Source organism: Pelodiscus sinensis, chromosome 1, assembly GCF_049634645.1.
Source record: "Pelodiscus sinensis isolate JC-2024 chromosome 1, ASM4963464v1, whole genome shotgun sequence".
Lineage (NCBI taxonomy): Eukaryota > Metazoa > Chordata > Testudines > Trionychidae > Pelodiscus > Pelodiscus sinensis.
This window is the reverse complement of record NC_134711.1, coordinates 88278536-88300604: the sequence shown is the minus strand read 5'-3', so window position 1 is coordinate 88300604 and position 22069 is coordinate 88278536. Positions and strand designations below refer to the sequence as shown.

At 44.0% G+C, this 22069-nt stretch overlaps 1 protein-coding gene across 11 annotated transcripts in view; it reads right to left on the bottom strand.

Moving 5' to 3' along the window:
• Positions 1-22069, bottom strand: part of TCF20 (transcription factor 20) — a 198305-nt gene that overhangs the window by 74415 nt on the left and 101821 nt on the right. For 2 of the 11 annotated variants that reach the window (XM_075935676.1, XM_075935742.1), the window contains exon 1: positions 13387-14323. The exons of 7 other annotated variants lie outside the window; for them this stretch is intronic. The gene's annotated coding sequence lies outside the window, so the exon portion shown is untranslated. Of the gene's footprint in view, positions 1-13240; positions 13350-13386; positions 14324-22069 lie in introns of those variants that run through there. 2 more of the 11 variants (XM_075935745.1, XM_075935738.1) reach the window with 2 other exon arrangements.

Below are 22069 nucleotides of genomic sequence, written 5' to 3'. Positions count from 1 at the left end.
CCACAACCAGTAATGGAAGAAATAGGATTCCCATTGTGCTGGGAAATCAAGTGTTTATCTCACCTTACATTTACAACAACATTCCAACATTAAGGCATTTTATAAAGGCTCCTTACAACAGTCAGCAATTAGATTGTGTGTCCCAAAACGTCTAAACCAGGAGTCTCAAACTCCCGGCCCATGGACTAGTTCCGACCAAAGCTATTGCGCATTCGTCCCAGGACTCTCAGTGGGTAAGAGAGAGAGGGGGACCTATCCATTACCGGCCTCTTAGCCCCACCCTTTCTCTCCATCCCCCCGCGTTACCACGTCCCCCGAATATGCAACTTTGGGAATCACTGGGGAGACCTGGTGCTGTCCAGCAGCAGCAGTCAGGCCCCCAGCACTGCCCTCAGTGGCAGGAGCCACAAGGAAAGAAGAATGAGTGCACACCCAGTGTGTTCCACTTCCCTTGTGGCACCTGCCACCACAGGGAGTGCAGGGGGCACACCAGCTGTGCAGCACAAACCTCTCCCACCCTCGGTGATACCCAAAGCCATGTGTTCGGGGATGGAGTGGGGCAATGGCATAGCCAGGGAGCCGTAACAGAGAGGTTCCACCCGGCCCACTGGGAGTCCTGGGTTAGACTGGGCAATTGCTCTGGCTGGGAATGGCCCTTGGTCTAAACATTCCAATACCATTTCACTGAACCAATTCAAGCGAGAGAATGACTGACTTCAGTAGCACTGACTCTCTCCCCTTAATTATGCTTTACAATGCCACGAGCCAGAAGAGGCTATGAGTGCAGTAAATATTTTGATTCTACTGTGGAAGTCTGAACTAATGGCATAAACTATATAAGTTATCTTGAACTATTGAGACCAGCAGTTAAAAAAAAATCCAGGAGACCCAGAATCTCCTCTCTAAAGGTCTTCCATTAGAAGACAACCCAGATGTAAATGGGACAAAATCAAAGAAGCCCCTAAAAGTTCCCTGGGAAACTGTGAAGGGACAGACAACAACTGACCAATACATAACTCTGTTCACTATAGTCAAGCACCTCTATGATGACACGGGGATGAGAAGCAGCACTCCGAGAAAGATTTCCCCATGTATGACTGTATTCCCCCACCTAGACTCCTAATCAAAGCTTGCTTGGTTCTAATAGATGGAAAGTCAAGTGCAGGTAGACTACAGCTATCCACTTCTACTTAAGCAATAGCAGATGATTTACACTGGCTTGTATAAAGTTAATTGGGACCTTTTTTTAAAAAACTGAAACCATATTTCTTAAATACCTGGTATAAACTATCACCATCCCATTAAATTACATTTCAAAGAAATTTCCCCATATATCTAATATTCCACTGATTATTCATATCTCAGATTTTAAATCTCATGACACATTCTCAAAGACTGTCTGTAGAATAAATATGGAATGCAGTCTTGTATTTCAGCAGAAGCTTGACATTTGTTACTTGCCAGACAAGTTTGTGGGTATTATCCTTTCAGGACTTTAAAAAAATAAAAAAATAAACATGAAGTCTACATAAGGGCTTATTGCTTCTGACATCCCAGCATACTCTCCACCAATGCATAAACAGGGGAGCCAACATAGAGACAAACTTATCCAACCCATCCTCCACCTTCAGAGAAAAGCACAGACATAAAAGGAGATGAAGGGCATATTTTCACTACAAAATTTAAATGATTTAATGTGGGTCAATCTACAGGCACTGCAGTAATTAAATCAATTCTTCCTGCTCACAGTTATGCTCCTTGTGTAGATGGTGTGCATCCATAACATGAGCACCTGCACTGACTTAAGTGAAGAATTGTGAGGCTCTGACCACCAGCTCTGGCCATCAACAGCACCAACAGGTCTATATAAATGCAATGCAAGGTCTATATAAAAACTACATTGACTAACTATGCCCACCTAACTGCTATGTCTCTCACAGAGGTGAAGTTAATAGGTCAAAATAGCAGGCAAGTTAAATCAGCAGGAGGAACATTGTAGTGCAGTCACTAACACAATTAGGTTGACTGCCTTACATTTATCTAACTCAATAGTGTAGACCAGGCCTGAGAAACAGGAAAAGAAAAACACAAGTATGAAGTGGTGTCTGCAGGCTATGAACAGAAAAATGAGATACACAATCAAATACTTCCACACTTCAGTTTTTTAGTCTACCCAAATCTTCCCTTTTGCAACTACTTTTTAAAAGATAACCTCCCCTTCCTCACAAGATCAGGGTTTTTCATAGGACAGCTCATTCTAACATTTAAAATAGATTTGCCCCATACACATACACAGATGTCTCAGAAGCCTCTTCTACACTAAAGAAGTTTTGCAAAACTTCTTCAGACTTGTTCAACTCCAAAAACATTAGTAACTCCAACAGTATTAGTAATATTAGGATCTCTAGTGTAGTCATGGCATTTTAAGCCTCATTTAATGTATTCCTTCTGTTTAAAGGCTGACCTCCACACTTGGTCTACACGGAAAATTTAGATTGACCTAGCTGAGTCGTTCAGGGCTATGAAAAAATGTGCACATAATTACTACGACAACCTAAAGCCCACTTGTAGTTGCAATGCAATGAAAGCATTTTCCCATCAACCTAGCTACTGCCTCTTAAGAGGGTTGATCTACTACAGCAATAGAAAAATCCCTTCCATTGTTGTAGCAAGTAGTGATGTAATAGTATAACCGTTTAAACTACCTATTGGTTACCATTAATGGTTACATGCAAGATCCTGGCCCTGCTCCCAAGGAGCTGGACTAAGCTGGTAGGCCTTGGAGGTGGCTGCTGCCTCATGCTGTTGCCTCTGTATCAGAGGAGGCAGCATGAGACAGCAGCCAGCTCCCTGGGAGCAGGGCTGCAGGCAGGAGCTGACTGCCGCCCCACTCTGCAAACTATGCTGCACAGCCTGCAGTGCAGCTGGCTCGTCAGGAGTAGGGCAGAGCTGGCTGTGCTTCAGGCTCTGGAGTATAAAAGTTTTTACTGCAGAGTCCACAGTGTGTAACCGCTGAGATTTTCCAGCCATTACACAGTTACCTAATTAACCACTTTTCAACATCCCCACAGCAAGTATCTACATCAGGGCCACTCAACACGCAGCCCAGTTGTTTGTGCTCTGCGGTGCGGTTTGGGTTTACATGGGGCTCGGCTCAACACGCAGCCCAGGAGTAGGCGCCTTTGAACCTGGCCTCCACTGGGAACACGCTCCACAACAGCGAGGCGTCTCTCAGGCGGGGTGAGCATTGAACGATGCAAGCGAACGAGCTGGCTGGAACAGACATGTATAGGGTTATCAGCATTTCTAGCCTCCCCAAGGTGGAGATGCCAGGAGTCCCAGAGCATTGTGGGAAGCGCTTTGTATTCATGCCCATCAGTGTGAAAGAAGCTATTTGCATATATATTTGCATGTATATGCAACCACACTTAAGTTGCGACCCTTGGCATGTACTGTAAGTATCACTGTGGCCCCCGGGGCTTCCAAAGTTGAGTAGCTTTGGTCTACATCATTGCAGGTAGGCCTCGCCAGCGCTGTGCCATAGCAATGCCACTGCAGCATCTGTAGTGTACACATACCCTTAGTGTTCCAAGATCCAGTACTCACAGGAGTGCAGATTAGGGCTAGTGATCCAACTTTGGGGCATTTAAGTAAGGGATCCCTTGATAATCAATTTACCTCCTAGGGTGTAAAAAATTAACCTTTTAACTGGTTACCCAGTAAGCATTAGGCTTACTAGAATGATTACCAGGTGACTGATTTCACAGGTCCTGGCTGAGTCCAGGCTGCTATGGAGGGGCAGCAAGCAGGACTGCACTGCATCATCAGGCAGTATCCTGCCTCCATGGGGGATGGCCCACTGTGCAGGGTAGGCAGGTAGGTCTTCAGCCCTGGCTGGCCCCACCCCTGCCAGTCTGATTCTGCCATGGCAGGCCCCACTCCTCCCTCCAGCAGTGTCAGAGTAGCACAGGCTAGGCAGGTGGTTAACTGATTAAAGGTTAAATTGCAGTTGTTTAATCTGTAATTATTTAAATTCTTTTGCACATCCCTACTCCCCACCATCAAGAAAAAAAATCCCAAGGTCTCTTAAGATTAACTGATTCTATCAACATTTTTGCACAAACCTACCGATAAAATCACAGCTCTTTATCATGACCAAATGCTCACCACCCCCCAATTTGTGCACGATACCCACTAATACTTGGAAGGGTCAAAATTGAAAACTGTATTCAAAATATAGTTTCACTCTCTAAACAGGCCCATGCTTAGTACTCATGAGCCAATCATATTACATTGCATGCATGCAACTACCCAGATATGACTCAGAAATTGTGCAGCTCAAGGGCCACTGAACTGAGCAAAAAGGCAGACATGTAGTTTAGAACCCAAGCCTCATCATAAAGCTGAAAAATCAAACAAGTATATTGCTACAATCTGTCTCTGTCAAAGAGGTTTTTATTTTGGGGAAATAGAACCTAGAAAAATATCAGAAAAATCAGAAAGTGCTCAAATAATTGACAAAAGGGACATAAATTATACACATGAATGCTTTGTGAGCAGCAAGGGGGAAATCAAGGAGCATAGTAGTGCGGGGGAGGGGAAGGATAATTAGAGCATTTAAGCGAGGAGAGGTAATACTCAGCTCAGGGGACAGCTGTCAGTCCCATATTCTCTCCTCTTGTATTTGCACTAGGATCCATGAAAGCCCTTCTTTTGGGATGATATATTAGCCCCCTCCTTGGTGGGATGGTAAGCTGGGATCTGGGAACCAGGAACTGACTGCAGAAAACCAAACACCCTTGTCCTGCTCCTTTCACTCACTCTTCCCCACCCTCACTCACTTTCACCAAGCTCCAGAGGATTGGTGTGTAGAAGGGGGTGAGGGCTCCAGCTGAGGGTGGGGCCAGGAATGAGGGGTTTGAGTTATGGGAGGGGGGGCTCAAGATTGGTGCAAGAGATTGGAGAATGGGCTTCATGAGTTAAGAATACAGAAGGGTGTTCCAAGCTGGGGCAAGAGATTGGCTGTGGGAGTGTTTTCAAAGTGCAAGATCCAGGGGATACTTACCTCCTGTTGCTGCTGGAAGCACCAGCATGTTCCCGCAGCCTGTAGGTACAGGGTCAGTAAGGGAAAGTCCGTGAACTACCGTTGCCCACAGACACCACTCTCACAGCTCTCACTGGCTGCAGAGCCCAACCAACAGAAGCTGAGGAGCCTGTGCATGGAGCAGATGCTCCATGGCTGCCCCTGTAATTAGAAGCCAGAGGGACATACTGGCCATTTTTGCGAGCCATGTGGAGCCAGGGCAGATAGGGAGCCTGTCTTAGCCCCACAGTGCCGCTGACCAGACTTTTAATGACCCAGTCAGAAGTCCTAACCAGAGCCACTAGGTATGCCAACTGACTGAAAACTGGATACCTGGCTATTGTCCACTGGTGCAGGTGGGAAGAGAAACCAAAGCATCTGTCCCTGCCAGATTTGAGGGTGTCTGCAATCCATCCCTTCATCCTCACATCTGCTGGGATTTGAGAGAAACTCACCCTTCTGGAGAAGGTCTGAGCTTCTCTCCTTAACCAATGTGTGTGGGTCAGAATCTGGAAGGACTCATGCCCCTCTCAGGTCTTCATCTGACCATGGATCAGATGATCCCAGTCACTCTGGAGAGGTCTGATCTCCTCCCCCTGACAAACCCCTATGAGAGTGGACATCTGTGGAAGCATTGCTCTTCTGCATCACTGAGTCCATCTTCCTGCCAGTGTTCCTGCAAACTTTTTATATCTCCTCCTGTTGGTTTCCCTTAGCCTGGCAAGAGCAGAAGTACCAGAAGCCAGCCATGGTGCCCTTTGAGTTCAATTTAGCGAATCTTAACTAGACTTGCTAAATCAAACTCTGGAAGATTGATCATGGAAGCTTCGATCTTCCATGGAGTGAAGACATGCCCTAATTCTTTTTTGAACTCAGTTATACTTTTGGCTTTCACAACATTCTCTATCAATGAACTGATCAAGTTGAGAGGGCATTGTGTGAAGTAGTACTTTGTTTTAAATCTGCTGTCAATTAATTTGGTGACCCCAGGTTCTTGTATGATGTGCATTTTTTTATTCACTTTCTCCACACCATTCATGATTTTTAGCCCTCTATCATAGCCATGAAAATATTCAGTCTTTTTAATGTCTCTTCATATAGACACTGTTTCATACCACAATAATTTTTGTTGCCATTTTCTGTATCTTTCCATTTCTAATGCTTTTTTTTTTTTAAAGGAGGGGTAACCAGAGCTGCACAGCGTATTCAAGGTGTGTGTATACCATACATTTAATAAGGGCATTATGATATTTGAGCTCCCAGATCCTCCTTTGTGATGGAGCTGGGAGGGGAAGGAGGGAAATCACTTCTTCCCCCTGCCTCCTCTTCATAAGCTGGATTCAATGCCCCCTAAAGTCAATGGGTACCTTTTCACAGACTTCAATAGGCTTTCAATTGGGCTTCATATTTCTGCTCAGAAGAGTTTCTAGTTAATCCCTCTGCCGCCTATTTTAGTTTTGGGTACGTACACCTGTTCACATGATACGCCTTTGCTTTTTCACCAAACCGTCCCTATTAAACAAAGAGGTTTTACTCTTTCAGCAAAGCCAACAAAAATGAAATTGGTGTGTGTAAGCTCAAAGCGTAGCAGAATAAGACTGAGCAGAATCTTGTCAGTTTCATGGCTGCCCATAGGTTTCTAAATGAAACTGACAAAGTCGGGCTAAGAATGTTTTGAGCAGAGAAATACCGGAAGCTACTGATTAACAGGAAAAGCACCCCAAAAAGGTGGGAGAAGAACAAAAGGAAAAAGTCACACATTTACTCCAAAACTGCAGCAACCTGCATGAGGGGTAGCTTAGTTTTACCCACAGTAAAGCAGTGAGGAGAATCTGGAGAGTAATGAAAGTTATTTTGTGTGGGGGAAGTGGTACAAGAAAAAATAGTAGATGAGAAAGGGGTAGCAGTTGCAGCAAACAGAGTACTATTATGGTGTTGTATATAGCTATTACTGAGGTTTATCTTGAGGGCCTATATAGAGGATCTGACACACTGCAGTAATTTGACACCTTAATCCATGTTGATAAAACCTTTATATCAAATAATCATGTATTCCATATATATATATATATATATATATATACACACACACACACACACACACACACACACACACACACACACACACACACACACGGATGGAATGGAAAGAGGAAAAGAAGTCTCCTTACTTCTTTCCACTTACTGTATTCAAAACACAGCCAAGTAAAACATCAAGGTTCTTCAAATGGAAGAGCTATTCTAGGATAGATTGAGTCTCAAAGGATTTCAAACCAAGCCCTTAGGGAGAGGAGGAACCTTTTAACTCTTCTCTCACCCTAAACACTAACCTAGTGGAACAAAATGAAGAAAAAATGTCTCATGTTCACGGTCATTAAACAATCTTATAAGCAGGTGCTTGCCAGTCCCTGTAACATTTTTTATTCTGGTTTGAGGAAGAACGAGTTAAGGCAGGCAATGGTATTTCCCCCTCATTTGCCCCACAGAATCAGGAAAAACAATGAATTTAGGATGAGAGGTCAGCCTCAGCCTTGAGTCTTCATGTCTTTATTTACACTGACTTTAAGTTATTTTGGTATCTAAAACACACAACCAGCCAGAAGCTAAAAAAGAAAATCAACTTCTGTACATAGAAAACAATGCACTTGCAACTATACCAAGACTACATTACCATACCATATTGTGTAACACTCTCATTCTAAAGTATTTCTAGATTTTGATTAATAATAAATTGTTCACATTCTATCCATCCTCCCACACATCCTCAATGATCACCACCCAACTCTAAGGCCAGAACTGCAGACACTACTCTTCCTGGAAAAGGTTTTTCTGAAACCATAAGCTTTTCTACTTTATATACCTATTCTCACCAAGCTGACAATGAACATTGCATCCTCAAAATTTAGCATACTGTCCCGGCAGCAACACTTTTTTTTTTTTTTTTTTTTGAGTGCTGGGAGGAAAATTCTTGAATGAGTCATTGCATCCATGTTTCACCTTCCTAATTCAAAGCCAAATTATTTTGGCAGATCTCCAAATTTTGAGAGGGCTGGGATAAAGGGTTTTCAGTATAGAACAACTTTCCCACAGAAGCATCTAGTTGTAACCACAGATGGCAACAGCTCCTGAAAAATGCTTTAGGATTTGCTGTGTAACCAGTTTTCTAACCTTAGTCACCTTAAGATTGGACAGTTTTTGCAAGTGTACTGATACATCAACATAAATTGTTCTTAACATCTTGCTTTTCCCTTGTGTAATTGATGTTTCATATAATGATTTTTAAAGGTAAAGTCCTTTTGGGTTTGCCAAGGGAGTTGGTGATAGGAGTGTAGGAGCTGAGAAAGAGGCTCAAATACATACTAGCTTTATGTTTAGCTCACTCATGGCCATCTGGCAAGTTTCAGCTTAGTACCTAACTCTAGATGTTACAAAACCACAGCAAAATTAATATAACTGACAGGACCAGTTCAAGAAAGTAAAGAATTGAACACCCAGGTTCTACAATCAGCATGGTGATGTACTGGTAAACTGTCCATAGAAGTTTAGGACCAGAATACGACAAGATGCTGTAAGTCAAAAACCATAATCCAACAGGAGAGCTATGAGGAACCGAGGAGCAGGAGACCAAGGGGTACTGCAATTTAGGGTTGAGGCAAGTTAGCTAAATTATATACAGCCACTCAATATGTCAAAAGTAGGAAATTATGTGCTTTGCTCTTCATAGCAACAACACTGTTTAAAAGGATCTGTGCACAGTCCACTGTTTAGATTCTGCTTGGCTCCCATATCATTACCTATTTATTTCATAAATCTGTTATATATAAGTTCTCTTGAAAAGGGGTATCACAACTGTTGAAAAATATTTTAGATCATCTTAATCCATATTTATCAAAGAATTGTGAGAAAGTACACATCTAAAATAGTAAAAAAGACTTAAATCCAACATGGAGTAATTGTGATTAAAATACTGCCATTATCTGATGACAGCCTGACAATCTGAGTGAGAAGAGCTGGTAGATCTCAATTCAGTAACAATTTGCAGATAAAGTCTAAATCACAAAACCCACTACTGCAACTGGCAGAAGTCAATAGTCTATTTAGGTCCTTGTATGTCCCCATCTAACATTTCAGTGTTAGAGAAGGCCAAACACAGGACAAAACAGCATAAAAATAAATCCTCTCATGACCAAGTCAGAAGCACAATGGTGCTGGAGAAACTAGCATTGCCAACTCTGTTCTGTGATGGTGGTGAGCTGGAAAGGGAGGGTTGTTAAGTCCAGTGCCTTTCAGTTTACTTGCACTAGTTGAGAGGTTTTTTAAAATATATCTCTTCATTGAAGTTACCCTAGAGGTATTCATATGTTTTGCTATAACCCTCTCCCCAAAAGAAGGCCAGTGTTCCATGCAAGCTGAGCACTTGGACAGCAACCCAGGACAGATTCAAATGCCACCCAGCTGATTAGCAGAGCACTCACAGTGCCCATAGCCGGCAATATGTGTTTCTAATAGTGGTGCACATGCCTCAGTGTAGAACACAAAATTTATTCTGTACATGAATGGAAAAAAATCAGAGGGAACACTGCCCCAGACAGTCTCACATTATAGGGAAATCAAGCAAGCAGTATAAAGCTATGAGGTGATTACGTATTATACCCTCATTTCAAACAGCAACCTTTCATTCTGCAACAGAAGCAACAAGAATTGTGTAGTACAAAGCCTACAAAGGGGGCTCCCAAGAAGAGCGCCCATTGTCATTTAGTTCCACAACGGCTTTAGCTAAAGGTGACCTACAAAAGGAAAAAATAATAGGACCATGTGCTGCTTTTCTTTTAAATAATGTATAAAGGTATGAAAGGAGGCATGAAGGGATATGTTTCTACATTGGGGAAAAAAAAAATCAGGTCTTATCCATCCCTGTTTTTCTTGGAGACAATAGATATCTGGAGAACTAACAGACCCAAGACATTATGGTGAAATAGGATTAGCTGATAAAGTTACTTTTAAATAGATTTAACAAACCCGGACATCCTTTCATACAGCTGGAAGAAAAGTTGTGTAAGGACATCTTCACTTAGTCAACAAAGGGCTGAGAATACTCCCAGCACACATGTCCAATGAGTAGGCCATTAAAGGAAACACTTGACATTGCTAATAATCATTCGCTAAAATGTAAGCAGGGTTTAAAAAAAAACACCACACCATTCACTAAAACATACAAACCCTAATTATTTTTCTGTTTTTGGGTCACCTTAAACAGAACTTCTCATTAGCTGCTTCACTGTAGGGGATTAATATCTTCACATTAGGAACCAACCTTTATGATCTGCCCAGAAACTCTAAAGGTTCATTTAAGTGCAGGTTTAAGCACAAACAAAAGGTCCTATGATTTCAAAAGCCCCTACAACCTGACTTAAAGATCAAAGTCCAGATTTACATTTTGTCAACTAGAAACTTAACTCTATTAGAGAAATAAATGCAATTATGCACCATTAAGATGTATGAACAGGTAGTTTGCAGAGTACCTAACTTGTGAGACTATCCAAAGATTTCTCACAGATACCCAAGTTTGAGTGTACAACAGGTACAGGAGGCTACCAGATTCACCAAGAGTGCTGGCACTAAAATGTAATGCCCACCTACTGGGATTATACAGCTGCAAGTCACAAATTCTGATCTAAGTGGTTGTTCCATTTAGGGATGTAAAATCGCATTTAATTAACTGATTAAATGGGGTAGGACGGGGAAGCGGACCCTATACCCCAGCGAGGGGCTGCTCCAGCCCAGCTGCTTCCAACTCCACTCAGGGTGGGAGTCAGCAGCCTCATGCAAGGCCAGAAATTCCCCACCTGCAAGCCCATGTGAAGAAGTGGAGGGTGGGTGCTGGTAGCCCTGCTGCCAGCCCACATGGACTATGAGCCAGTACATACCCATCGGGCTGCTCTTGGGCAATGGTTAACTGTTACCCAGTAAGCATCATTCTTAATGGTCATTAAGGGTGATGCTTACCAGGTAACAGTTCATGTCCCTAGTGTCATCATACTATGCAGAAGTAACATTAGAGTCACAAATCACGGCAATGGGTAAACAAATGATCCATTTTCTGGAGGCCTGCAGTTCACTGAAATGGTTGAATGCTGTTCTGTTGGTTTTTTTTTCCAGACTGTTTAAAAGTTTATCAGTCAAGGAATACATTACTAGCCCTCAGCCAAAACACCCTCTTCTCATCATAGTCTCTTCTACAGAGCACCAGAGATGTCATTGCCCCTTTTTTGTCAAGCCAACTGACCTTACTGAAGAGACAAAAATGCAGACACATATATAATCCAAGTTATATTAGAAAAACACGTAATTCCATTTAAGGTGCTGGGTTCAGAGAATGTCAAAAGGAAAGTGGGTATGATAAACTTTGAATAAAAAGAAAATTCAAAACCACTCTTTAAAAAAATAAAACTGATCAAGAAATGCACCACACTGAAAGTCCCCAAAAGATGACAGCTTCTCTCACACAAGGGCCAACAAATGCATTAGAACTGTAACCCGAAAGGAGTTTAGTCTCCATTAACCCACTCATTCTTTACTTAGACTAACCAAAAGAGCCAAATGGTGTGGAGACTAAGAACTATACTAAGAACCACTAACGCATTACAGTTATCCACTAAAGAGTTAAAAGGCAATAACATTTCAATTGCTAAGGATATGAGCATAGCATTGCCAAATCTTTAAGCTCCCACCCTATTTTTAAATAAAAGTGCAAGTAAGGATGCATCAGAAAAGAGTAAGGCTGTGGCCTAGTCAAACTGCCTCCTATCATACTGATAAGAGTTGTCATGTTGATGGCTAAAGAGGAGGCCAGCTCATAGGTGCTTACTGTTGGGTGCTACAGAAGTTATAAAAGAAAAAAAAAAAGCAGGTGCTTAACACCTACCAGCAGCCAAGCCCCACCTCCCACCCACCGGCAGCCCCACTGATCAACTCCTTCCCCTCCACATCTCCTGCATGCTAAGTGTGCAGGGGGGCCTGGGGAGGAAGGAGGTGAATGGAAACAGTGTGTGCTCCAGGGGGCGGAGCTGGGCAGGAAAAGGGAGGGTGGGACAGAGGGTTGAGCATCACAGGGACCTGGAGGAAGCCAGCTATTGTGGGCCAAGTTACACTCCAACATGGCATGACACCAGAATTGTGCCGATTACAGAAAGGGATAGATAGAGAACAACCAGGAGGGTGTGGAGGAAAGTTGCCTGGATGAAGAGTTTCCCTTGACTCTGCCACAATGGATCACTTGTTGATTCATACCCCACCCTCTTAACAGAAATCTCAATACAAACTACATACGTAACTTGCAATAGTTAGTATTGTGGCCACATTGGTGCCAAGATATGAAAAAGACAAGGTTAGTGAGGAAATCTTTTATTGGATCAACTTTGCTGACAGAAGCTATGTGATTTTGAGTTACACCAAACTTTTCTTATGATTTTGGAAAGGAAGCAGATCTTCCCCAAACCTGGAAAAAAAAACCTCCAGGCAGCTCAAAGCCCAGTAGCTTCCACCAACAAAACAGATCCCATAGAAGATCAATTCACTTATTTTATGCATATTTAGCACATTATAACTTTGTTCTTTCCCACTGCGGGGCAAAAACAAGACACTTTGTGATGAGATCATGCACACACCTTATAGCTGAGAGGCATTACCGCAACACATTCAGGAAGCATGCTCTCCCTTCCTCACAGAAGCCCCTTCCTATTGTTTTGTTGAGACCCAGAATGTGATCAGTTCTAGACCGCCCATCCAGAAGGCAGCAAGGCGCTGCTAACTACATGCTTCATGAACTCATAATGCAGCCACCTCACCTCCTCTGCTTTGCATGTGTGGTGCATCTCTCTCCTTTCCCATGTGATCTCCAACCCCCCCCACCCCCAACCACTTTCACTCCCACTTCAAACTTTACTGGTCTTAAAACAGAGCACTATTGGGGGCTGGAAGGAAGGGAGCTGCGAGGCCCTGCAGATGCAGGAGAAAGGCTTCTTGACGCAAAAAGAAAATTGACGAGGCTGAAACCAGAAAAACCTTCCTACGCCTCCCACCCCACCCCTACCTAGCCCCTCCCACCTCCTCAGCCCCCATCCCGCCCCGCCCCCCCGGCACCCCTATTTATTGTACCGTCAGTCTGGGGGAGTCGGGCGGAGCGGGCCCTGCGAAGAGCCACTGGGCCGCGGGCTGTGAACCATCCCCCCCCCGGCCCCGCCACCGCCCTCGCACACGCCCCCGCGGCGGGGTCCCCTCGGAGCAGTTAGGGGGCCCGTTACCTGCGACCCTCCCTCCCCCGCGCGGAGAGGGGAGCGCGGGGCGGGGCCTCTCAGTGGCGCGAGCGGCGGGGCCCCGCGCCAGGCCGGGGGGGGCTCCGCGGCGGCGGCGGTTCGGGGGTTTCTCGCTCCATTCTCCCCTCACACACAGGAAATAACACAGGGTCAGCTGACCCCGCCCAGCCAATGGGGAGGTGGTGGAGCAGCGGGAGCAGCGCGAGGCGGCGGCGGCGGCAGGTCCCGGGCAGAGGGAGGCGCGTGCGTGCGCGCTCCCGAGGTGTGTGCTGGGCGGCGCGGGGGCGGCAGCCGCCTCCTTCTACACCACGCGCTCGTTTAAAGGGGCCGCGCCACCAACACCGGGCGGGCGGGCGCCACTGGCTCCGGGCAGCCGATGCCCCTCCCCCTCCCGCTGCGGGGCTCCCACACAAGCAGCGCTGCTCGGCGCCGCCCGCCCGGGGCAGCAGCGGCTGCTTTCTCCCTTGGGTGCGTCGGTCCCAAGCGGAGGTGCAGCCTGAGCGCTCGCCCTGCCCTGGGCGGAGCAGGTGGCTCGGTGGGAATCAAGCCCCACGTGGCCCGGCGGCGGCAGCGGAGCTGTGAGCTGCTGGGACCGGGCTGCAAAGTGGTATTGGTGCAGCAGCGCCTTGGCAGTCCCAGCAGTTGCCCCGGCGGGCGTGGAGAAACCTGCAGCGGGAGCACGTCTCTGTCAGAGCCCTTCCAGCAGTTCCCACGCTCTGCCCCTTGGCTAACACTCAGGGCACCCGAGGCCGCGCGCAGACTGGGGGAGTGACCTTTGAAAGCATGTTTACTGGACAGGTAGGAGCAGCGTTTGGAGCCTGCCTTACAGGCCCACCGTAAGCTCAGCAGGAGCTGCTGTACATTCTTCCTTGAGCACCTCTCCCAGCCAGCGCAACCCCACTTCTGCTCCCCCTCCGCCCCATAAAAAGGGGATGCGGTAAGGCTGGGCCGGGCCAAGGTCTAGCTCTAGCCTTGCTGCAGCCATCTCTTTACTTGTCCAAACAATTTAAAATGTTTTTTTTTCCTGAGTTACTTTAGAATCTGATGCTGTTTGGTCGATTTTTTTTTTGGTATCTTGCTTAGTTATAACAGAAGCTAGACTGCTTACTGTTGATTTCAATGACAGTGCACAGAAGCAGTCAACTTTTACTAGGTGGGCATTATGCCTTAACCCCTAAATGTGTAGTCATGTTTTCTTTTAATGAGCAAGGCACTGCACAACAACAATCAGGTACAGTGTAGAGCTGTAGGGAGCACAGGGAAGAGTACAGACTTCCTGCATCACTAGACCCTTATAGGGGTGGAAAGGAAGAGTTACATGAAAATTATATGCAAAACTTATAGAAAGACTACCTGCATTATACTTGACTTCGGCCTGTTTTATAAGTTGTTCACTTTCACAAGTGCTATACTATTTTCAGAAAATTTGAAAAACAATTTTGAATGATCTTGTAATATCCCACACAAATCTTTAATTTAAGGGTGCTTATGTGCACTTTCTCACTTGAGCAGTAAGTTGAAGATTTTGTGTGGGTATTTCCTAGTTTACAAAAAATTAGCATGCTTGCATAGGGGACTGAAAACATGGAGCCTGGTGGAGGGGCCAGCTGGGAAGCGAGGCTGAAAAGCCTGTCAGATAATCATCTTCTCCATTTAGAATTTGCATGTCAGTGAAGGAAACTTTATGAGACACACTAGCTTCCTCCATCTGCCACTCATAGCTTTTCATGTGAAAATGCAGAATACTGGCAGGCTGGAAATCTTTAAGTGCTAAGCAGAGAAAGCTCAGGCATCATTTAAATCTTTCTCCAGAAGGAGCTTTATAGAGCAAATATGGTCATTTCAGTGACTGCCTAGTTTCCCCAAGCTCTGCTCCCAAGATTCTCAGCCCATCTTTATCCCTTGTTGTAGGCCTTACTCTGGAAAGTAGGCCCTTGCTTATAACTCAGCCAGTAAAAATTGTACAATTGGACTGTAAAATGCATTCTGTATCAAAAGTTATGGGTAAGACAGGCGCATAGATGATGAGCATAGATGGCTGAAGTACAGTTTGGGTAACAGAAAATGTATCTACTCTGCTTTCTTGATTGTAAGTGCCTATCATTTTTCACTTAAGTTAGCAATTTGGGGTATATTACTGACTCCACAGCTGCTTTTAAATTACCATATATAAGGATTAATTTTTTTAATTGGTAAAAGTCAGTAAAGTCAATGTAAATGTACAAACAAACCAATGAAAAAATATTTCCATCAATAATAATAAAATATTACATATAGGCAAAGAAAAAAAATGCTGCTTAAACTTATTGAAGTTTTTTTTAAGGATTTAACTTTGTATGTTGTGATATGTGATGTTGATTTTTTGTCATTTAACAGTTATAATGCTTTAACTTTTGGAATCTCAACATGTATGCTCATTAATGTTATCTGCCCTCCTCCTCCATAAAAATTGTCTGGAAAAAAATGCTTTAAAACACTGATACTATCCATCAAAATTATATAAAAATAAAAATCTCATTCTCCCATGCTTAATCATATAGCAGAAGTTTCTAGTAACATCTCTCCTCCCACAATCTTTGAGTTTCCAGGAGAATGCAATTGAATCTTTCTGATGCAAACCTTTCTACTATGATCTATGCCTTATCTCCTTCAGATTAGATTACTGCAGTGTTCTCTACATGAGCTACCTGGAAACTGCAGTTTGTTCAGAAGGCAGGAGCCATCTTATGAAGCACATTATAAAAGTGATCTGATGTACATTTATTACATACGGGTGTCTAGGTTAAGTTTAATGACTTCACCTATAAAACCCTGAATAGTTTGAGAAAAATACCATGAGAAATGCCTCTCTCACTGATATTGCCACAGTAGCTGTCAGTAGAGGTGCTCGAGATCAACCTAACGTGATAGAACAGAAAGGCACTTCCAGCAGCATGTTCACCATGAAGAACCTTCCACTTTGGTACCTACTTTTCCTTCTAGGATATAGCTCAAACCTTGTTGGCTTTCAGGGGATTCTAAAAAGCTGTGGAGGATGGAAGATCAAAATAAGGGCTGTCATCTTGAGGGAGGAATGTTAAATGGATTGAGATTTCAGGATAGAGTAATTTTTAGACCTTTGCAACTGAAATGAATCAATTTACATTTACTTATTGTTATAAAATTCATTTTGTGCTTAGAGTATATGCTATTTGGGGATCACAGATTGTGTCACCAGTTCTCAAACTATGATACATGTATCACTGGTGGTACCTGGGTTTGTTTATAGTAAAATATTAAAATGAGTATCCTTTATAATTATGCTAATTAAAAGTTACAAAGATGATTGTCAAGTACTTTTGAGTTTCAGATGTATTATGCTAAGTGCAAGAAATGCGTGCTCTGTGCTGCTTATTCATGAGAGATTTCATAACAATTGCCAAAGCCTCATTTATCACATTATTTTAGCAGAAATAGCCTTCTAATCAGCAATTAAGCAGTTAACATCATTGCTTTCTTAATGATTTTCTTTAGGTTTCAGAGTTAACAACCCTATTGAGTTGAATGGGGCAGTTCACCCCTCAGTGACATTGTTTTGGCCTGCCTGCAGACTCAGGAAGTCAACCATGCATCCCTTTACACTTGACTGATGTGTAATGTGTTTCTTCACACAATTTTTTTCTTTAAAAGTCACAGATTCTGCAGAATCCACTGAATGACAACCATTTGACTACAATCATTTCAACATAGTCATAATTATTTCTAATAGTTAATTAAAAATGAAACCCATTAAGCCACTTAAGCTATGTCTATACTACAAGGTTTTTGCACAAAAACGTGCAGAGCATCCATACCTCAAATGAGGTCTTGCACAATTAAATGGGCAGTTAAACGGCAGAACAGAGGGCTTTTTCTGCCATAGATAAACCACCTTTTCTGAGGCATAACTGCTTTTAATGCTATAGCTATTGCACAAAAAGGCAAGTGTGGACACTCCAGAGGGGTTTCTTACACAAGAAACACCTATGGGAAAAAGCACAGGTGCTCTGATGGCCATCAGAGCTTTCTTGCGCAAAAGCATCCATGCAGTGTGGCCACTCTCTTGCGCAAAAGCACATTGCTTTTACGATGTGCTTTGAGGTGTGGACGTGCTCTTGCGCAAGAAGATTTTGTGCAAAAACTCTTGTGCAAAAGGCTTCTTGCGCAAGAAGCATGTAGTGTAAACGTAGACCCCACTCGTGTAATCAGATCCATGTGGCAGAAACCTGACATCGTGCAGATCTTTATAGTTTAGATACTTTTGATTCTTTACCGTTTTAAAGCAAGTCACTTTTCAAATTTTCAAAAAAAGTTAACATTTGTTAGGAGGTACCAAAAAATTATTACTCACCAAAAAAAAAATCTTAAAAGGAATTAATTTTAATATGGTCCAACAAACTCAACCGATTTACTTGTAAATTCTCAAAAAAAAACCCACTCTGTACTCCAGCAATAGGTGCTATACATTGAGAGGATATAGTATGTTATTCATACATAAGAAAGACCTAACTCCCAGCTTTTAATACAAATATCTACACAACCTCAATTAGAGACACACAATACCATCTTCCTTTCCCTCCATTTATTACCCTCCAAATCCTGCATCTTTCCCCACACATTCCTTTTTCCTCATCACCATCAGGAAACCTCAGTTTAAGAATCCTTATATATAAATGAGGGTGGGATTGGAGGCAAAATGACAGCTAACATTTAAACCTTTTAGTATAGAGACACAAAGAATCCTGGGAAAATGAAAGGCATTGAAGTAGTCACTGAAAGCTCAAGTAAGTTTCTCCCTGCTCCTACTATTGCAGCCATCAAAGTTCACAGGGTAAACAGCATTAGTCAGCTTTTGCATTCTTAGTCTCCATCTGCAACTTCAGTATCAGGTTTACCTTGCAAATCCCATTCCTATCTCTCACAGGACACAAGTTCCCATGGGAATTCGATTAATTCCTTCTGACCCTGAGAGGACTGACAACTGCAGTTGGCAGGGAGGCCAACAGATGCACTAGGCCCCTGTCCAAGATTGGGGGGTGAGGTGGCTCTGCACCCCTTCTCCCTCAACAGGTGGGGCCTCAGATGGAAGGGCAGTGGGGCTAGCCTCTCCCATCCAGCCCTTCAATGCCTTCCGGAGTGCACTGTTCATGGCTCCAGCAGCAATTCAAAGGTCCCTAGGCTGCAGCTGCTGCTACTTCAACAATGGCCAGGTGCCCTGAACCCAGAAGCAACTTCCATCTTTGATTCTCCTCTACGCATACACATCTGCAGGTCTGGCAGCCAAGACAGGCTCCTTTTGACATTGAGGTCATCAATTCTGATCTAGCCATGATCAGAACTAATCAGAATCAGTACTTACTGGAGTGTGGTCATGACTGAGTATTTGGGTGGGGAGGTTAATCTAGTTTCTAATTGGGAGGTGTCACAATCACATGCAAGTCATGAATACCCACCTATAGAGGAAAAAAAGGATTGAAATAATGTTGAACACATTTCTACCTTAAAAGTGGCTGTGCCAGGCCATAGTTAACGCTGCATGTTATGGTGACACTAGTCTTTCCTGTGGCTAGAGGATATCATCTTCCAGGGGCTGCCAGTTCAAAATCAAAATCAGCCTCTTAAACAACTAATTTTATAAAAATATCACTAACTTCTCTCAGCAACTCCCTCTGCCTATAGACTGGAAGAAATCAGAGCACACAGGTGTTTCTAAAGGGGAGAGGACTTCTGAAGGTGTTTGGTGAGAAGGGAAGAAAAGACTCCCTTTCTTTTTTGAGGAAAAAGTTTGATGGTGATTAAAAGAACTGAACTGGCAGCACCTGGCAGGCGGACATTATCATACTCAGAGATGGGAACATACACATTTCTCCCAAGCACATACACTGCATCCCCTCTCACAAACAGTATCCTTATCCCATTAAATCATGTCCCCTTTTACTCCATTTCATGCAATATATGCTCCACATTACTATATAAAATACTAAGGCTATGTCTACACTGGTGGGTTCTTGCGCCAGAAATATGCAAATGAGGCTAAGTGTGGAATATCGCTGAGTCTCATTTGCATACCTAATGAGCCACCATTTTTGCAGAAGAGGCTCTTGCGCCAGAAGGAGTGTCTACACTGCCCCTTCTTGTGCAAGAAAAACCCTCTTATGCAATGCCGTTATTCCTGAAAATAATCAGCTTAGCGACATTGCGCAAGAGGGTTTTTCTTGCGCAAGGGGCAGTGTAGACGCTCCTTCTGGCGCAAGAGTCTCTTCCGCAAGAATGGCGGCTCATTAGGTATGCAAATGAGGCTTGGCGATATTCCACACTTAGCCTCATTTGCATATTTCTGGCACAAGAACCCGCCAGTGTAGACATAGCCCCCAAGAACACAAGGATGATAAGGTCATTGCAGCAAAATTAAATTAATTTTTTGCATGTCTTCATAGCTAAGGATGTGAGGGAGATTCCCAAAGCCACAAATCTGAGGAACTGTCCCAGATTGAAGTATTATTAGAGGAGGTTTTGAAACTAGGGATGTTAGGGTATGTCTACACTAGCCCCCTAGTTCAAACTAGGGAGGCTAAAGTAGGCATTCGAAGTTGCAGGAGGAATAACAGGTAGTTCGAACTAGAGCTTTAATTCGAACTACTGGGTCCCTGCTGCGGGCAGTTAGTCCGGACTTGTAAATTTCAAAAATGGCGACCGGACGGGAACATGCAAATAAAGCCCGGGATATTTAAATCCCGGGCTTCATTTGCCAGGCCGAATGCCTACATTAGCCTCCCTAGCTCAAACTAGGGGGCTAGAGTAGACATACCCTTAAAGACTAGTCAACTATCCAATATAACCAAATGCTTATCAGATAGTCAACAGGATAGTCAACTAGTCGCTCCCCCCATTGCTGCCTCTATCAGCTAGGTGGTCAAGAAGCATGTGAACATGGAGGATCCAGTGGACATAGTATACTTCGATTTCCAGAAAGACTTTAACAAGGTTCTTCCTCAAAGGCTCTTAAGCAAAGTAAACTCTCGAGATAAGAGGGAAGGTCCTTGCATGGACTGGTAACTGGTTAAAAGACCGGATACAACGAGAATGAATAACTGGTCCATTTTCAGAATGGAAAGAGGTAACTACTGGTGTCCCCCAGGGGTCCATACTGGGACCAATCCTATTCAACACATTTATAAGTGATCTGGAGAAAGGGGTTAACAATGAGGGGTAAAATTTGCAAAACTGCTCAAGATAGCTAAGTCCAAAGTAAAATGCAGGACAATGTAGCACTTTAAAGACTAACAAGATGGTTTATTAGATGATGAGCTTTCGTGGGCCAGACCCACTTCCTCAGATCAAATAGTGGAAGAAAATAGTCACAACCATATACAGGCAGTCCCCGAGTTACGCGGATCCGACTTATGTCGGATCCGCAGTTACGAACGGGGATTTCTCGCCCCGGAGGACTGGAGCGGCGGGATGCCTGGTCCCGCCGCCCGCCTCCTCCGGGGCGAGAAAAGCTGCTCCCCGTCTCCCTGGTCTGCTGTAGGAGCCAGCAGACCAGGGAGACGCTGAGCAAAGCCGCGGAGGACCCGGCCGAACCCGCGGCCGCTTCCAGCTGATCTGGAAGCGGCCACGGGTCCGGCCCCGGGTCCTCCGCGGCTTTGCTGAGCGTCTCCCTGGTCTGCAGACCAGGGAGATGCTGAGCAAAGCGGCGGAGGACCCGGGCCGGACCCGCGGTGCTTCCTGCTGATCTTCCAGCAACCCAGCAGCACCCGAGCTGCTCTGCCCCAGGCGTCCCCAAGTCAGCCGCTGCTGAAACTGACCAGCGGCTGACTACAGGAAGCCCGAGGCAGAGTTGCTCTGCCCTGGGCTTCCTGGAATCAGCTGCTGATCAGTTTCAGCAGCAGCTGACTTGGGGACGCCTGGGGTTCTTAAGTTGAATCTGTATGTAAGCAGAACTGGTGTCCAGATTCAGCTGCTGTTGAAACTGATCAGTTTTAGCAGCGGCTGAATCTGGATGCCAGTTCCGACTTACATACAGATTCAACTTAAGAACAAACCTACAGTCCCTATCTTGTACGTAACCCGGAGACTGCCTGTATACCAAAGGATACAATTTAAAAAAATGAACACATATGAAAAGGACAAATCACATTTCAGAACAGGAGGGGAATGCAGGGGGGGGGAAGGAAGGAAGGAAGGAAAGTGTCTGTGAATTGATGATATTAGAGGTGGGGAGAGTGGGATGTTTGTGAGTTAATGGTATTAGAGGTGATAATTGGGGAAGCTATCTTGGTAATGGGTAAGATAGCTTGAGTGTTTGTTCATTCCTTTTTGGAGAGTGTCGAATTTTAACATGAATGACAGTCCAAAGTAGACTGTGAAGAAATTCAAAAGAATCTCACAAAACTAGGTGACTGGGTAATAAGATAAATGCAAATAAATGCATATAGGAAAATATAATCTCAACTATCCCTATAAAATGATGGGGATTAAATTAGTTTTTACTAATCAAGAAAGAGATCTTGGAGTCATTTTAAGTAGTTCTCTGAAACAATTATTCAATGTGCGGCGATAGTAAAAAAAGCAAGCAGAATGTTGGGAATTATTAAGAATGTGATAGAGAATAAGACAGAGAATATTTCATTGCCTCTATATAACTCATGGT